The 17,439-nt window shown below is 49.9% G+C and overlaps 14 non-coding genes across 14 annotated transcripts; 7 read left to right on the top strand and 7 right to left on the bottom strand.

Annotated features, from left to right (window-relative positions):
- The first annotated feature begins 1,905 nt into the window (after nt 1–1,905).
- Nucleotides 1,906–1,978, top strand: trnav-aac (transfer RNA valine (anticodon AAC)). Its single transcript has one exon. It is a non-coding gene; the product is annotated as a tRNA-Val (tRNA).
- Nucleotides 1,979–2,552: 574 nt separating this feature from the next.
- Nucleotides 2,553–2,624, bottom strand: trnah-gug (transfer RNA histidin (anticodon GUG)). The gene has a single exon. It is a non-coding gene; the product is annotated as a tRNA-His (tRNA).
- A 201-nt stretch (nt 2,625–2,825) lies between these two features.
- On the top strand, nt 2,826–2,897 carry trnae-uuc (transfer RNA glutamic acid (anticodon UUC)). The gene has a single exon. It is a non-coding gene; the product is annotated as a tRNA-Glu (tRNA).
- A 1,158-nt stretch (nt 2,898–4,055) lies between these two features.
- trnad-guc (transfer RNA aspartic acid (anticodon GUC)) lies at nt 4,056–4,127 on the bottom strand. Its single transcript has one exon. It is a non-coding gene; the product is annotated as a tRNA-Asp (tRNA).
- A 1,816-nt stretch (nt 4,128–5,943) lies between these two features.
- On the bottom strand, nt 5,944–6,015 carry trnah-gug (transfer RNA histidin (anticodon GUG)). Its single transcript has one exon. It is a non-coding gene; the product is annotated as a tRNA-His (tRNA).
- A 201-nt stretch (nt 6,016–6,216) lies between these two features.
- On the top strand, nt 6,217–6,288 carry trnae-uuc (transfer RNA glutamic acid (anticodon UUC)). Its single transcript has one exon. It is a non-coding gene; the product is annotated as a tRNA-Glu (tRNA).
- A 451-nt stretch (nt 6,289–6,739) lies between these two features.
- Nucleotides 6,740–6,812, top strand: trnav-cac (transfer RNA valine (anticodon CAC)). The gene has a single exon. It is a non-coding gene; the product is annotated as a tRNA-Val (tRNA).
- A 634-nt stretch (nt 6,813–7,446) lies between these two features.
- On the bottom strand, nt 7,447–7,518 carry trnad-guc (transfer RNA aspartic acid (anticodon GUC)). The gene has a single exon. It is a non-coding gene; the product is annotated as a tRNA-Asp (tRNA).
- Nucleotides 7,519–8,715: 1,197 nt separating this feature from the next.
- On the top strand, nt 8,716–8,788 carry trnav-aac (transfer RNA valine (anticodon AAC)). Its single transcript has one exon. It is a non-coding gene; the product is annotated as a tRNA-Val (tRNA).
- Nucleotides 8,789–9,362: 574 nt separating this feature from the next.
- Nucleotides 9,363–9,434, bottom strand: trnah-gug (transfer RNA histidin (anticodon GUG)). The gene has a single exon. It is a non-coding gene; the product is annotated as a tRNA-His (tRNA).
- Nucleotides 9,435–9,635: 201 nt separating this feature from the next.
- Nucleotides 9,636–9,707, top strand: trnae-uuc (transfer RNA glutamic acid (anticodon UUC)). Its single transcript has one exon. It is a non-coding gene; the product is annotated as a tRNA-Glu (tRNA).
- A 451-nt stretch (nt 9,708–10,158) lies between these two features.
- trnav-cac (transfer RNA valine (anticodon CAC)) lies at nt 10,159–10,231 on the top strand. The gene has a single exon. It is a non-coding gene; the product is annotated as a tRNA-Val (tRNA).
- Nucleotides 10,232–10,865: 634 nt separating this feature from the next.
- Nucleotides 10,866–10,937, bottom strand: trnad-guc (transfer RNA aspartic acid (anticodon GUC)). Its single transcript has one exon. It is a non-coding gene; the product is annotated as a tRNA-Asp (tRNA).
- A 5,927-nt stretch (nt 10,938–16,864) lies between these two features.
- Nucleotides 16,865–16,938, bottom strand: trnat-agu (transfer RNA threonine (anticodon AGU)). The gene has a single exon. It is a non-coding gene; the product is annotated as a tRNA-Thr (tRNA).
- Nucleotides 16,939–17,439: the final 501 nt, after the last annotated feature.

The raw sequence follows: 17,439 nt of genomic DNA, 5'->3' as shown, positions 1-17,439 counted from the left end.
GGCGGAAACAGACCAGACTTCTTCTGTCGCCACGCACAAAAGGGGATTGGGGATTCGCCTAGTGCTGTGATCGAACAGACCCACTCACCTCTTAGTGTGGCAGGATCTGCACAGTGCATGTCGCAGCGCATCCTGCTTTCACTTCAATGCGCGTCCTGATGTACCCCGGTCTCCCGCATGACAGGTGGGGACAGGTGACAGGTCCACGTGACAGGTCCTATACTAACGAGGAAGACATCGCTCTCAACGACCCCCGGCATCGTGTCCCGACCCACCGTGCTGGAAGCCGACTCGTGCTGTGATTCCTTTACGGAGCAGAAATGACAACCGAGCAGCCGAGAGATCATTTCAGCATTTCGCGTCTGAACGGAAAACACAAACGACCAACTCGGAATGATTTGCCTTTGACGCTTATCAAAGCGTTCTTTGTGCATCGAACAGACCCACTCACCTCTTAGTGTGGCGGGATCTGCACAGTGCATGTCGCAGCGCTCCCTGCTTTCACTTCAATGTGCTTCCTGATGTCGAGTCGTGTGCCGTGCGGAGGCTCTGAAAGCGAGAGCAATGAAAAGGTTCACGACGCTGTGTTAGAAAACAGAGAAGTGAAAGGCAGTCCTTTCTCTAAGGAGGTAAAAGAAAAGCTACTCCCCGTCGGGGAATCGAACCCCGGTCTCCCACGTGACAGGCGGGGATACTTGCCACTATACTAACGAGGAAGACATCACACGCTCCGACCCCCGGCATCGTGTCCCGACCCAGCGTGCTGGAAGGCGACGCGTGCTGTGATTCCTTTACGGAGCAGAAATGACAACCGAGGAGCCGAGAGATCATTTCAGCATTTCGCGTCTGAACGGAAAACACAAACGACCAACTCGGAATGACTTGCTTTGGACGCTTTTCAAAGCGTTCTTTGTCCACGATAAACTGCGCCGCCTAGCAGATACAAATGGGTTGTACAACTTTGAAGTAGCAAATGGAAGAGGGCTAAGCCTCCTCTCTTTTAGCCCAGGTTCGATCTGTCTCCCAGAATCACCAGGGCGCACGCACACACACACACCCGTGCCGTTGAAGTACTCTGCTTCATTTCTGAGGGCAACTCAACATTCACTCCTACCCCGAGTGCAGAAAAGACAGCGTCTGCAGCAACAGCAGCTCAGGTCTCTGCACAGGAGCTAAGCTGCCCCCATCTCCTCTGCTCTGCGGCTCCTACGGAGTGGAGTCCTGCCTGGAGCCGTGTTTGCAGGCGGCGGCTCCCCGCTACCTGTCTGTGCGTTGTGTCCAAGAGCTCCTGGGAGGAAGAGAGAGCCCTCCGACTCAGGGGCTTTTCCACGGTCTGTGTGAGGAGGGGCGGGTGTGTCCAGCAGCTTATCGAGCGGAAGCCTGAGGCGGCGGAGAGCTGTGATCGTGCAGACCTTGAGGTGTCACCTCTTTGTCTGCTTTCCCGCCCTCCCTCCGCCCAAGCTCTGCTCCAAAGTAGCCCGGCAACCCCTCACACCTGCACGTGTCACAACCTAAGGTGTGGTCATGAGACACCCATGGGGTGTTGTTCTGTTCTTGCTAATTGTTTCCTGCCCGTCGCAGGCAGGAGTCCATGCGAGGAAGATGCGCTGGACAGAGCTCAGAGGGCGCACCTGGGTGGCTTTCCTTCTGAGTGACGTTCCTGCAACACTCTCCCGCTACTCTTGGTGCGCTCATGCCGCAACACAGGAAGGCTGAAGCAGGTGGCTGTGGGCTCTGTGCACCGCCGAAATAGCTCAGCTGGGAGAGCGTTAGACTGAAGATCTAAAGATCCCGGGTTTCGGTGTTTTGTTTCATCGCGCCCTTTGTTCCTCTCTCCAGCGCCACCTGCCTAAAGTGACGCGTCCCTTTCTCAGCCCGAAACGCAAGCAGCAACAGTCCCTGCAGGTTTCCGTGGTGTAGCGGCTATCACGTTCGCCTAACACGCGAAAGGTCCCCGGTTCGAGACCGGGTGGAAACAGCCTCGTTTTGCACGCTCCTGTACTTCACAGAGGTATTGAGCGACCGGTCATTTGTTCCCAATGTATTTTCGGTGCCTTCATGCACTCTTGTACCAAACGCACGTTCCTTCTGTATGCGGAGCCGATCATTTGCAATTGGGCTGTGCCGACAGATCAGGACGAGCTCTGTCGGCTCAATAGCAGCGCAGGACCTGCAAGAACAACAGAAAGATTAGCATCCAGCGGGGGCTTCTTAGTGAGCCCAAGATCTCATCAAGAATCGGCTCCAGCAACAGGGCTGGGCGCATTGTTCCATTCTCCGACCACTCTTGGTGTAAACAAGTCCCTCCTGGTCTCTGCTTGAATTGCACTTTCCTACGTTTGCTTTGGTGTAACTGGCTTCCCCTGCATGGGCGAATGTGAAGAAGATCCTTAGTAAGTCATTGAAGAAACCCGAGAAGAGGTCGGAGTGGTCTCTGTCGTTCATCAACGATCCAGTCAGGCAGTACTCCTCTGTAAAGCGCCGTTCGTTCACATCAATTGGCTTTTTTTTGCCTTCATTCGTGCAAGTAGTAAAAGCAGACTCCCCTATTCTGCCGTGACCCGGATTCGAACCGGGGTTGTTGCGGCCACAACGCAAAGTACTGACCACTATACGATCACGGCGAGTTACCGATACACACGTGGCAGGGCAGAAAAGGCTGTGCTCTCTTCGTGTGACATAATTCGGGAAAGTCCTGACGTTGCATTTCAACTGAGCCCCAGTATACATCGACCCTTCGACACTCTGAGTGACAACTCTCTTGCGTGTTTTCTCATATTTATGTAGTTTGCTTGCATGATGCCCGGAACAGCAGGGTTGTGCACTCCTATATGGTCTAGCGGTTAGGATTCCTGGTTTTCACCCAGGCGGCCCGGGTTCGACTCCCGGTATGGGAACGTGTCAATTTTGCCTCCTGCTTTCCAAAAGATCAGCACTGTGTACGAAGGAGCCGCATTAAAACTACTCAACGTGCAAAACGTGCGAGAAGAGGGGGCGCTTGTTTCCAGCCGAAACTTCTCGCGTGTGAGACGAGCTGACCATCGCTGCAGGAGGTGGGAGGGTCACTCTGGTAGACAGGGCTGACCTTTGGCAATAGGATTTATACTCTCCAAGATGATATTTGCACTTTCTGGAGAGGCGATTTTCTCCACTTCAGTAGCCCGATTTCGTCGATTGCGTGGAGAGGGCTGTAGAATGTGGCGCCGTCTTTCCTGCTCCGTCCATGACAGGCGTGCTGGTCTCTGGAGAGAGAGCACGGTCCATCAGCGCACCCCAATAAAGGCACTGGAAGCAGCTGAATCGCATTGGCGAAGCTCAGCACTGGGCCGCTGGGCACATCTGACCACAGTTTCCGTAGTGTAGTGGTTATCACGTTCGCCTCACACGCGAAAGATCCCCGGATCGAAACCGGGTGGAAACAGACCAGACTTCTTCTGTCGCCACGCACAAAAGGGGATTGGGGATTCGCCTAGTGCTGTGATCGAACAGACCCACTCACCTCTTAGTGTGGCGGGATCTGCACAGTGCATGTCGCAGCGCATCCTGCTTTCACTTCAATGCGCGTCCTGATGTACCCCGGTCTCCCGCGTGACAGGTGGGGACAGGTGACAGGTCCACGTGACAGGTCCTATACTAACGAGGAAGACATCACTCTCTCCGACCCCCGGCATCGTGTCCCGACCCACCGTGCTGGAAGCCGACTCGTGCTGTGATTCCTTTACGGAGCAGAAATGACAACCGAGGAGCCGAGAGATCATTTCAGCATTTCGCGTCTGAACGGAAAACACAAACGACCAACTCGGAATGATTTGCCTTTGACGCTTATCAAAGCGTTCTTTGTGCATCGAACAGACCCACTCACCTCTTAGTGTGGCGGGATCTGCACAGTGCATGTCGCAGCGCTCCCTGCTTTCACTTCAATGTGCTTCCTGATGTCGAGTCGTGTGCCGTGCGGAGACTCTGAAAGCGAGAGCAATGAAAAGGTGCACGACGCTGTGTTAGAAAACAGAGAAGTGAAAGGCAGTCCTTTCTCTAAGGAGGTAAAAGAAAAGCTACTCCCCGTCGGGGAATCGAACCCCGGTCTCCCGCGTGACAGGCGGGGATACTTGCCACTATACTAACGAGGAAGACATCACACGCTCCGACCCCCGGCATCGTGTCCCGACCCAGCGTGCTGGAAGGCGACGCGTGCTGTGATTCCTTTACGGAGCAGAAATGACAACCGAGGAGCCGAGAGATCATTTCAGCATTTCGCGTCTGAACGGAAAACACAAACGACCAACTCGGAATGACTTGCTTTGGACGCTTTTCAAAGCGTTCTTTGTGCACGACAACTGCGCCGCCTAGCAGATACAAATGGAAGAGGGCTAAGCCTCCTCTCTTTTAGCCCAGGTTCGATCTGTCTCCCAGAATCACCAGGGCGCACGCACACACACACACCCGTGCCGTTGAAGTACTCTGCTTCATTTCTAAGGGCAACTCAACATTCACTCCTACCCCGAGTGCAGAAAAGACAGCGTCTGCAGCAACAGCAGCTCAGGTCTCTGCACAGGAGCTAAGCTGCCCCCATCTCCTCTGCTCTGCGGCTCCTACGGAGTGGAGTCCTGCCTGGAGCCGTGTTTGCAGGCGGCGGCTCCCCGCACCCTGTCTGTGCGTCGTGTCCAAGAGCTCCTGGGAGGAAGAGAGAGCCCTCCGACTCGGGGGCTTTTCCACGGTCTGTGTGAGGAGGGGCGGGTGTGTCCAGCAGCTTATCGAGCAGAAGCCTGGGGCGGCGGAGAGCTGTGATCGTGCAGACCTTGAGGTGTCACCTCTTTGTCTGCTTTCCCGCCCTCCCTCCGCCCAAGCTCTGCTCCAAAGTAGCCCGGCAACCCCTCACACCTGCACGTGTCACAACCTAAGGTGTGGTCATGAGACACCCATGGGGTGTTGTTCTGTTCTTGCTAATTGTTTCCTGCCCGTCGCAGGCAGGAGTCCATGCGAGGAAGATGCGCTGGACAGAGCTCAGAGGGCGCACCTGGGTGGCTTTCCTTCTGAGTGACGTTCCTGCAACACTCTCCCGCTACTCTTGGTGCGCTCATGCCGCAACACAGGAAGGCTGGAGCAGGTGGCTGTGGGCTCTGTGCACCGCCGAAATAGCTCAGCTGGGAGAGCGTTAGACTGAAGATCTAAAGATCCCGGGTTTCGGTGTTTTGTTTCATCGCGCCCTTTGTTCCTCTCTCCAGCGCCCCCTGCCTAAAGTGACGCGTCCCTTTCTCAGCCCGAAACGCAAGTGAGACACCAGCAGCAGTCCCTGCAGGTTTCCGTGGTGTAGCGGCTATCACGTTTGCCTAACACGCGAAAGGTCCCCGGTTCGAGACCGGGCGGAAACAGCCTCGTTTTGCACGCTTCTGTACTTCACAGAGGTATTGAGCGACCGGTCATTTGTTCCCAATGTATTTCCGGTACCTTCATGCACTCTTGTACCAAACGCACGTTCCTTCTGTATGCGGAGCCGATCATTTGCAATTGGGCTGTGCCGACAGATCAGGACGAGCTCTGTCGGCTCAAAAGCAGCGCAGGACCTGCAAGAACAACAGAAAGATTAGCATCCAGCGGGGGCTTCTTAGTGAGCCCAAGATCTCATCAAGAATCGGCTCCAGCAACAGGGCTGGGCGCATTGTTCCATTCTCCGACCACTCTCGGTGTAAACAAGTCCCTCCTGGTCTCTGCTTGAATTGCACTTTCCTGCGTTTGCTTTGGTGTAACTGGCTTCCCCTGCATGGGCGAATGTGAAGAAGATCCTTAGTAAGTCATTGAAGAAACCCGAGAAGAGGTCGGAGTGGTCTCTGTCGTTCATCAACGATCCAGTCAGGCAGTACTCCTCTGTAAAGCGCCGTTCGTTCACATCAATTGGCTTTTTTTTGCCTTCATTCGTGCAAGTAGTAAAAGCAGACGCCCCTATTCTGCCGTGACCCGGATTCGAACCGGGGTTGTTGCGGCCACAACGCAAAGTACTGACCACTATACGATCACGGCGAGTTACCGATACACACGTGGCAGGGCGGAAAAGGCTGTGCTCTCTTCGTGTGACATAATTCGGGAAAGTCCTGACGTTGCATTTCAACTGAGCCCCAGTATACATCGACCCTTCGACACTCTGAGTGACAACTCTCTTGCGTGTTTTCTCATATTTATGTAGTTTGCTTGCATGATGCCCGGAACAGCAGGGTTGTGCACTCCCATATGGTCTAGCGGTTAGGATTCCTGGTTTTCACCCAGGCGGCCCGGGTTCGACTCCCGGTATGGGAACGTGTCAATTTTGCCTCCTGCTTTCCAAAAGATCAGCACTGTGTACGAAGGAGCCGCATTAAAACTACTCAACGTGCAAAACGTGCGAGAAGAGGGGGCGCTTGTTTCCAGCCGAAACTTCTCGCGTGTGAGACGAGCTGACCATCGCTGCAGGAGGTGGGAGGGTCACTCTGGTAGACAGGGCTGACCTTCGGCAATAGGATTTATACTCTCCAAGATGATATTTGCACTTTCTGGAGAGGCGATTTTCTCCACTTCAGTAGCCCGATTTCGTCGATTGCGTGGAGAGGGCTGTAGAATGTGGCGCCGTCTTTCCTGCTCCGTCCATGACAGGCGTGCTGGTCTCTGGAGAGAGAGCACGGTCCATCAGCGCACCCCAATAAAGGCACTGGAAGCAGCTGAATCGCATTGGCGAAGCTCAGCGCTGGGCCGCTGGGCACATCTGACCACAGTTTCCGTAGTGTAGTGGTTATCACGTTCGCCTCACACGCGAAAGGTCCCCGGATCGAAACCGGGCGGAAACAGACCAGACTTCTTCTGTCGCCACGCACAAAAGGGGATTGGGGATTCGCCTAGCGCTGTGATCGAACAGACCCACTCACCTCTTAGTGTGGCGGGATCTGCACAGTGCATGTCGCAGCGCATCCTGCTTTCACTTCAATGCGCGTCCTGATGTACCCCGGTCTCCCGCGTGACAGGTGGGGACAGGTGACAGGTCCACGTGACAGGTCCTATACTAACGAGGAAGACATCACTCTCTCCGACCCCCGGCATCGTGTCCCGACCCACCGTGCTGGAAGCCGACTCGTGCTGTGATTCCTTTACGGAGCAGAAATGACAACCGAGGAGCCGAGAGATCATTTCAGCATTTCGCGTCTGAACGGAAAACACAAACGACCAACTCGGAATGATTTGCCTTTGACGCTTATCAAAGCGTTCTTTGTGCATCGAACAGACCCACTCACCTCTTAGTGTGGCGGGATCTGCACAGTGCATGTCGCAGCGCTCCCTGCTTTCACTTCAATGTGCTTCCTGATGTCGAGTCTTGTGCCGTGCGGAGGCTCTGAAAGCGAGAGCAATGAAAAGGTGCACGACGCTGTGTTAGAAAACAGAGAAGTGAAAGGCAGTCCTTTCTCTAAGGAGGTAAAAGAAAAGCTACTCCCCGTCGGGGAATCGAACCCCGGTCTCCCGCGTGACAGGCGGGGATACTTGCCACTATACTAACGAGGAAGACATCACACGCTCCGACCCCCGGCATCGTGTCCCGACCCAGCGTGCTGGAAGGCGACGCGTGCTGTGATTCCTTTACGGAGCAGAAATGACAACCGAGGAGCCGAGAGATCATTTCAGCATTTCGCGTCTGAACGGAAAACACAAACGACCAACTCGGAATGACTTGCTTTGGACGCTTTTCAAAGCGTTCTTTGTGCACGATAAACTGCGCCGCCTAGCAAATACAAATGGGTTGTACAACTTTGAAGTAGCAAATGGAAGAGGGCTAAGCCTCCTCTCTTTTAGCCCAGGTTCGATCTGTCTCCCAGAATCACCAGGGCGCACGCACACACACACACCCGTGCCGTTGAAGTACTCTGCTTCATTTCTAAGGGCAACTCAACATTCACTCCTACCCCGAGTGCAGAAAAGACAGCGTCTGCAGCAACAGCAGCTCAGGTCTCTGCACAGGAGCTAAGCTGCCCCCATCTCCTCTGCTCTGCGGCTCCTACGGAGTGGAGTCCTGCCTGGAGCCGTGTTTGCAGGCGGCGGCTCCCCGCACCCTGTCTGTGCGTCGTGTCCAAGAGCTCCTGGGAGGAAGAGAGAGCCCTCCGACTCGGGGGCTTTTCCACGGTCTGTGTGAGGAGGGGCGAGTGTGTCCAGCAGCTTATCGAGCGGAAGCCTGGGGCGGCGGAGAGCTGTGATCGTGCAGACCTTGAGGTGTCACCTCTTTGTCTGCTTTCCCGCCCTCCCTCCGCCCAAGCTCTGCTCCAAAGTAGCCCGGCAACCCCTCACACCTGCACGTGTCACAACCTAAGGTGTGGTCATGAGACACCCATGGGGTGTTGTTCTGTTCTTGCTAATTGTTTCCTGCCCGTCGCAGGCAGGAGTCCATGCGAGGAAGATGCGCTGGACAGAGCTCAGAGGGCGCACCTGGGTGGCTTTCCTTCTGAGTGACGTTCCTGCAACACTCTCCCGCTACTCTTGGTGCGCTCATGCCGCAACACAGGAAGGCTGGAGCAGGTGGCTGTGGGCTCTGTGCACCGCCGAAATAGCTCAGCTGGGAGAGCGTTAGACTGAAGATCTAAAGATCCCGGGTTTCGGTGTTTTGTTTCATCGCGCCCTTTGTTCCTCTCTCCAGCGCCCCCTGCCTAAAGTGACGCGTCCCTTTCTCAGCCCGAAACGCAAGCGAGACACCAGCAGCAGTCCCTGCAGGTTTCCGTGGTGTAGCGGCTATCACGTTCGCCTAACACGCGAAAGGTCCCCGGTTCGAGACCGGGCGGAAACAGCCTCGTTTTGCACGCTCCTGTACTTCACAAAGGTATTGAGCGACCGGTCATTTGTTCCCAATGTATTTCAGGTGCCTTCATGCACTCTTGTACCAAACGCACGTTCCTTCTGTATGCGGAGCCGATCATTTGCAATTGGGCTGTGCCGACAGATCAGGACGAGCTCTGTCGGCTCAAAAGCAGCGCAGGACCTGCAAGAACAACAGAAAGATTAGCATCCAGCGGGGGCTTCTTAGTGAGCCCAAGATCTCATCAAGAATCGGCTCCAGCAACAGGGCTAGGCGCATTGTTCCATTCTCCGACCACTCTCGGTGTAAACAAGTCCCTCCTGGACTCTGCTTGAATTGCACTTTCCTGCGTTTGCTTTGGTGTAACTGGCTTCCCCTGCATGGGCGAATGTGAAGAAGATCCTTAGTAAGTCATTGAAGAAACCCGAGAAGAGGTCGGAGTGGTCTCTGTCGTTCATCAACGATCCAGTCAGGCAGTACTCCTCTGTAAAGCGCCGTTCGTTCACATCAATTGGCTTTTTTTTGCCTTCATTCGTGCAAGTAGTAAAAGCAGACGCCCCTATTCTGCCGTGACCCGGATTCGAACCGGGGTTGTTGCGGCCACAACGCAAAGTACTGACCACTATACGATCACGGCGAGTTACCGATACACACGTGGCAGGGCGGAAAAGGCTGTGCTCTCTTCGTGTGACATAATTCGGGAAAGTCCTGACGTTGCATTTCAACTGAGCCCCAGTATACATCGACCCTTCGACACTCTGAGTGACAACTCTCTTGCGTGTTTTCTCATATTTATGTAGTTTGCTTGCATGATGCCCGGAACAGCAGGGTTGTGCACTCCCATATGGTCTAGCGGTTAGGATTCCTGGTTTTCACCCAGGCGGCCCGGGTTCGACTCCCGGTATGGGAACGTGTCAATTTTGCCTCCTGCTTTCCAAAAGATCAGCACTGTGTACGAAGGAGCCGCATTAAAACTACTCAACGTGCAAAACGTGCGAGAAGAGGGGGCGCTTGTTTCCAGCCGAAACTTCTCGCGTGTGAGACGAGCTGACCATCGCTGCAGGAGGTGGGAGGGTCACTCTGGTAGACAGGGCTGACCTTCGGCAATAGGATTTATACTCTCCAAGATGATATTTGCACTTTCTGGAGAGGCGATTTTCTCCACTTCAGTAGCCCGATTTCGTCGATTGCGTGGAGAGGGCTGTAGAATGTGGCGCCGTCTTTCCTGCTCCGTCCATGACAGGCGTGCTGGTCTCTGGAGAGAGAGCACGGTCCATCAGCGCACCCCAATAAAGGCACTGGAAGCAGCTGAATCGCATTGGCGAAGCTCAGCACTGGGCCGCTGGGCACATCTGACCACAGTTTCCGTAGTGTAGTGGTTATCACGTTCGCCTCACACGCGAAAGGTCCCCGGATCGAAACCGGGCGGAAACAGACCAGACTTCTTCTGTCGCCACGCACAAAAGGGGATTGGGGATTCGCCTAGCGCTGTGATCGAACAGACCCACTCACCTCTTAGTGTGGCGGGATCTGCACAGTGCATGTCGCAGCGCATCCTGCTTTCACTTCAATGCGCGTCCTGATGTACCCCGGTCTCCCGCGTGACAGGTGGGGACAGGTGACAGGTCCACGTGACAGGTCCTATACTAACGAGGAAGACATCACTCTCTCCGACCCCCGGCATCGTGTCCCGACCCACCGTGCTGGAAGCCGACTCGTGCTGTGATTCCTTTACGGAGCAGAAATGACAACCGAGGAGCCGAGAGATCATTTCAGCATTTCGCGTCTGAACGGAAAACACAAACGACCAACTCGGAATGATTTGCCTTTGACGCTTATCAAAGCGTTCTTTGTGCATCGAACAGACCCACTCACCTCTTAGTGTGGCGGGATCTGCACAGTGCATGTCGCAGCGCTCCCTGCTTTCACTTCAATGTGCTTCCTGATGTCGAGTCGTGTGCCGTGCGGAGGCTCTGAAAGCGAGAGCAATGAAAAGGTGCACGACGCTGTGTTAGAAAACAGAGAAGTGAAAGGCAGTCCTTTCTCTAAGGAGGTAAAAGAAAAGCTACTCCCCGTCGGGGAATCGAACCCCGGTCTCCCGCGTGACAGGCGGGGATACTTGCCACTATACTAACGAGGAAGACATCACACGCTCCGACCCCCGGCATCGTGTCCCGACCCAGCGTGCTGGAAGGCGACGCGTGCTGTGATTCCTTTACGGAGCAGAAATGACAACCGAGGAGCCGAGAGATCATTTCAGCATTTCGCGTCTGAACGGAAAACACAAACGACCAACTCGGAATGACTTGCCTTTGACGCTTATATACCTCTTAGTGTGGCGGGATCTGCACAGTGCATGTTGCAGCGCTCCCTGCTTTCACTTCAATGTGCTTCCTGATGTCGAGTCGTGTGCCGTGCGGAGGCTCTGAGAGCGAGAGCAATGAAAAGGTGCACGACACTGTGAAATAAACATTAATAAACGCATATATAACGTCGAAAACACATCTAACACTAGGAGTATACAGCACTCTGCACAGTGTACGAAGTAAATTATTTTCGCAGTAATTAATTATATTTACTATATTTATTATACACGTGTAAATTAATTACTGCGAAAATAATTTACTTCGTACACTGTGCAGAGTGCCGTATACTCCTAGTGTTAGATGTGTTTTCGACGTTATATATGCGTTTATTAATGTCGTCGATTTTACGGTTGCAATTCGACGTTGATTATACGTCGAGGCGACGTATATATACGTATAGCCGTATTTTCGCCGTGAATATACGTATATTCGACGAATCAATGCCCACAGCTTGGCATACAAGGGTTTTGCGGAGGGGTCTTGCCACCTGCCTGAAAAAAAACAGTAAAATGTTTGAGTGCCTATAGAGTTTCTATTTTTATTTTCTTGAGAAAAGTTGATACCATTTCCTGGAAACCCCGTCCCCCATCAGTGCGCGGTGCCCGGGGAAAAATCTGTAGGGGGGCGTCTGAAATTCTGAGCGGGGGTGATATTTCGGTTGAAACGGAGCTGTACGGTGCAGCTACCCAAATGAAATCTCGCAGCTATGCCATTAATTAGTGCTTTATGATAGAAGATATCGACTAGCAATCTGGTATTTGCGATGAAGTTCAGTTTCACATTTTTCGTCACTCTCACTGGAGAGTATTGCCTGGAGCGAAAAGTACCATAAGCGTTCATTTTTGCAGCTACATGGACGTTCTGAATCGTTAAGAAAAAATGTTGTAAAACCAACAGAAAGCACAGACTGCTATAACTAGTCCTAGTTATATAACGATTTTAAGTATAATGATAAACTACTGCAAGGAATCGGTCCACCTGAGCAAACAGGATCGTAATGTTGACACTCAATAACGACACTGATATGTGCAGTTCCTGGACGGATAGCCCTCCTGCCCATCAAACAGACTGAGTGACTGTTCCTGTCATTTAGTGTTGTCTGACCATTGACAAAGTACAACTATTTTTTTAGGGCGCAAATTAAGTTAGGTAAATCTTTTTGCCCAAAACTGAAGGGGCAACATTCCCCCCTCCCCCCGTGATGCCAGGCCTGTCCCCATCCTATTCCATAATGTCATTATATATAATACCATACAACAGTGACCGATCCTTACTAACTACATGCGTTAAAATTGCACATCAGCTCATAGCAGGGGGCACATAGCCGCGATGTATTATCAATGTTATATTTCAACCATAATATCGACAACATTAATAAACGCATACGTTGAGAAAATATCGAACCCAACATATTTTCCGGTTATATACCACAATGCATTGCTAGTATTCGTTGGTCACAATTTTGGACACGTTTTTCAAACGTAGAAGTATATCCGCAAATATCTCAGCAATCCTCTTTTGACGAGTAAGTATGAACAATAATAATACTATCTGAATACATACAGATCTTTCTTAATATTATTTTGATTAAAATAGTACGTGAATAAGCAAAAAATGGCACATAAAATAGTGTGAATGGGGAAGATGACACAAAATCGTTTTGCCGTTTCTCTATTCTTATTCTATGTTGTACTTTCAAACTTTGGGTACTCTTTAATTAGGACAGACTTTATTGCTCAACTGCTATGATGCAAGCCAAATTTTATACATTTATTTCAGTTTTGAGCTTAGTAAACCGTTCACTTTTTAGATTATACTAAAGAAGATATTAATCATCATTTATTTGGGAAGTAATATTATATAATTTTCTCCTAGCTGCGGTGCTGAAGTCCCACCCTACATCAACAGAAAAAGAAATAAAGGAGCATGCAATGTGTTACTTGAAGAATGCATATGAAAGACAGGGGGCCAGGAGATCTGGACACTGAAAATAATAGGTTTTTGGTTCTAACTGTTAGGACAATTAGACAGGGTTTGCAAATAGTGGAAAAAAATCATCTTAACTTCCATTGTAATATTTTTTTTTCTTGGAAATATAGAAGTTGTACATTTTAAAATGTATATTTGAATCAAAATGTGGTTTTGAGTTAGTGTGTTAATGTAATTAGTTTTGTGTTTGTCATTACTATACTGTATATTGCCATGTTACCAGAATTTGTAGCTGAAGTTTAAGACTAGTTGTGTTTTTTTTATGATTATTGCCCATATGTTGATTGTTGATTGATTGTATACAATGTATAATTTGAAATACATATGTTTCAGGTGTGAATGTGTATTTTCAGAATACATTTCTAAATCTAATCATTGGCTTGGTTTACTTGTTTCTACACCTATAAAATCTATCTTTGATGTATAATAGACCTCTACCCATATACGTATAATAGACCTCTAAAGTTATACGTATAATAGACCTCTAACCATATACGTATAATAGACCTCTAAAGTTATACGTATAATAGACCTCTAACCATATACGTATAATAGTCCTCTAAAGTTATCCGTATAATAGACCTCTAAAGTTATCCGGAACTCCAACCATATATGTATAATAGTCCTCTAAATTTATCCGTATAATAGAACTCCAACCATTTATGTATAATGAACGTCTAAACATAGACGTATAATTGACGTATAACTTTAGACGTATATTAGAATTTCATTCTAGACGAATTGTAGACCACATTTAGACGTATAAGGTATGCGTTTAATAGACGTATATTATACGTCTTTTGCCCACTGGGTGGGCTCCAGATGCACATGGAAGCAATCAAGTGTTTCATCCGAGCTGTTTCAAAGACTGCCCAAGAGCTTTCCTTTCACAGAGGCGCAACGATTAATGATGGGGGTGCACCCTTCAATGCGCCTTACGACTCTAGGGAGTGATTGAGACGATTCGTAGCGTGTGCTCATTTCTCTCTATTCCCCGTGTTGCAGTGGTAGGATGACGTAAATTACTGCTTCGACACGTAACGCCATTATAATCACGTGCAGGAGCTGAGGGCTTTAGTTTTGTTTCGTTTTCCATGACGTTCGTAAGCGCGCAAATCAAAGGCAAGTCCTGCGTCTAACACGAACGTAAATGCTTTTGAAAGTGCAGTGTGGTGCAGCTTGTAAAATCCTTGTCCACATTTGTGGTTTGTTGATGTTTGTTCTGTCTGCCAAAGTTGCATTTTGACATCCGGACGGGGGGACTTTATCATTTGAACGTGAAGCCAGCCTTAAACCCTCTGAGGTGTGTCTGTCTGCCGGCACGTATCTTGTGAAAGGTTTTTTTTTTTTTAACGGAGAGCAACTTTAAAAAGGTATCCGCAGCCACCTCGCAGTCCGTGTTTGATTATAGGAGGAATGCGGCGGCGGCGAGCTCGCATTTGTCGTGCTCGAGTGTTTAAGGCGATGGGATCGAAATGCGTTGGGGACTCCCCGCGCAGGTTCGAAACCTGCCGACTCCGGCGTCTGCCGCATGTCGCCTTGTGCCTGCGCGGCAGAGGCGAAGTGCCGCTTCTCCTTTCCTGGTACTATAACAACGCGAAATCGCTTGGACCTGCTGCCATGGACATCAATTCTTCAGATAACCACACACTTTGCCTTCGCACCTCTGGTGCTCTGCTTATGCCTTTGAAAACCTAATGAATAAAGCTGAAAGAACCGACACGATATGTAGGTGCTGGTAAAGCACGCAGTAAAGAACTGTTAACAGCAAGGGTTTCAGTGGGTTAACTGAGGAGAAGGCGTGATCGCTAATTGTTGACTTTTTATTTGGTGTTAGAAACACTCTTACTGTGCATGACGTGCAACAAATGTAGCCACAGAAATTGCATCACGCTTTCATGTATGCTATTGCAAACACCAACGTTGCCTAGATAGAAAACCGAAATAGCCGTGGGTTTGCTTGCTGGTCTGAAGGATCTCTCTTCGAATCTCTATCATTTGTCAATGGAAGTAAAAGGCGCTGCAATCTGATACGTTCAGAATCAAACCCGCAGCTGTTGTTCGACTTTATTTCTTGACTAATTACAACTGAGTGTCGCATGAGCAGTTACATAAACTTGTCTGGTATATTTGAACACAAATGCCGTTCTTCAATTAAAACTAACAGTACATTGTCAGGGACATTCAGTTCTATACAAACAAGAGACAGACAAGAGAATATTTCTACCGTTCATGTGGACTACGTGTTGACTTACTGATCGGAATAATTGAAAGGTTCGGGCTCATAGCCGATGCAGTGCGTGCTAATTAGAACAGCAACGCTGAGCTCTCAGCACCGTACTGAGCCCAGGTGTTTTTCTAAAGCTGTCAGGTGCAGTTCATTTACATGAAGGAAATCTCTTACTGGGTACGATTACAATGCAGTAAGTAGCACAGACTACTTAGGGAGCAGCCCGATGTGTTTAAAAATGACCCGAGCCAGGTAAGAGTCAAACCTACAATCTCCTGATTCGTAATCAGACGCCTTATCCATTGCGCCACTGGACCTGGTGTAACACTGCAGGACTGTAACCCAGTGAGCTCAGCCCTGCAACTAGTAAAATATTACCCCCGGTCCATTCTTTTCCAAAAGTGAGAAACACCTGTTTTCTACATGTTGTCTGTTTTAAAACCATATCTCTTTAAACCAAACCAAAGAGTTTGTCTTTTGCACTGCTATTCTGATTCATTTCGATTTCAAAGAAAAAAAAAACATTACCTTCCAAAGCATCATAAAATTGTCCCTTCTTCCAGACTCTACTTCTCTCTTGTAGTAGTACAGCAGACCTTTCCAGGTGAGCAGATCACAGAGTCCGAAATGAGCTTCCTCAATCAAGCAAAGTACCTGAACATGACTCTGTCATCATAAAAGCGCCCCTGTAATAAAGAAATTAAATCCGAAATCAAGAGGGCAGTTGCCTACTGAAATACAAGAAGTCATCAATTTTAACCTAGCAACACATTAAAGGCTGCATCTATACAAGTACGATTCTAGAAATGCTCACCAGATTACGTTTTAAGAAGGAACTGTGCCTCAGGTTCCGCCGAGATCTTAACTCGGATGGCAGGATTCAGAGTCCGGAGTGCGGACTGATGGCGCACGGAGGGTCCATATACTGTGGATCCCTCAGTGATCTTCCGCGTATTCAAACCACCAGCGTGTGACTCCCCTGTCCCCGTGACCTCATTGGTCTGCTCTCTCCTCTGTGCAGCCGAGCCCGACTCACGGTAAAGTGAAAAAAAATATGCCCTCAACGTGAGATTTAGTCTGGAGCGAGGATAGATGTTACCTTTTTATCATTGAACAGGATGTATGTGATGTGGCGACTAGGTTCAATTTTGTATCCTCTTTAAAAGATTAAGGACTGGGGTGAGCGTGATTTACCAGCTAAGAACCCGACGTGCGCACCGTTTAAGCTGCATAGACTCGGTCGTTTAACTCTTCTCCATTAGTAGGGTTAAGGTTAAAGAAAAAAACATTGCTGACTTCTTTTTTTTTTGCCAGCCGCTAGCGCTGATTAGCAAGGTTTGTATTTCATGTTTTGCAAGTTGCATCCATTTTAAGAAAAACAAGTCGCGTTAAAGACAGGAAATGAATACTTGCATTTAATTAAGTCTAGCCGTAGGCGGTTGTCCATAATGACCAGTACTGTTCAAGAAGACAGAACAAAGAAGGCACCGCTGGGATTCGAACCCAGGATCTCCTGTTTACTAGACAGGCGCTTTAACCAACTAAGCCACAGTGCCCCGGGAGTGTTGTCCTTTTGCAGCCACTTGGACACACCTTTAGAAAAACATTTTGTTAGGCATTCTGCCTCAGCCTAAACACCTATAGCTTGCAAAGCGCATGCTATTAGACAGGCACCTCTGCAAGACCTTAAGAGTCTCTTAAACTAGTGATAGTAAGGTGTTCCCAATGGGTGATGTTCGGCTTTCAAATCATCTCATCCGTGGAAGCGCCGAGATGCAGCTGTTTAAGGCTTAGAAGCAGCTGACTGTTTCACTACCTAGCTGATCACTGTCAGTCAGGGAGCTTAGAGGTGAAAAGCCTGTCTGAGAGACAATTCGCCATCGATCAGTTCAATATGTTCCGTACCAGCTCGGCGCACCCGAGATCATCTTGGTAGCCGTGTAGCTCAGATGAGTGAGAGCTTGTGTGTATTTACCACCGTGATTGGATGCCGGCCCTTCTCAGGTCACAGTAAACCTTCTGCTCAAAAAAAGTGAGGTAAAACCTCACTCTGCACA

The sequence above is a fragment of the Lepisosteus platostomus genome, unplaced genomic scaffold, assembly GCF_059453375.1.
Source record: "Lepisosteus platostomus isolate fLepPlt1 unplaced genomic scaffold, fLepPlt1.hap1 Scaffold_46_H1, whole genome shotgun sequence".
Classification (NCBI taxonomy): Eukaryota; Metazoa; Chordata; class Actinopteri; order Semionotiformes; family Lepisosteidae; genus Lepisosteus; species Lepisosteus platostomus.
The sequence above is the reverse complement of the archived record's forward strand: the minus strand, read 5'-3'. Positions and strand labels throughout refer to the sequence as shown.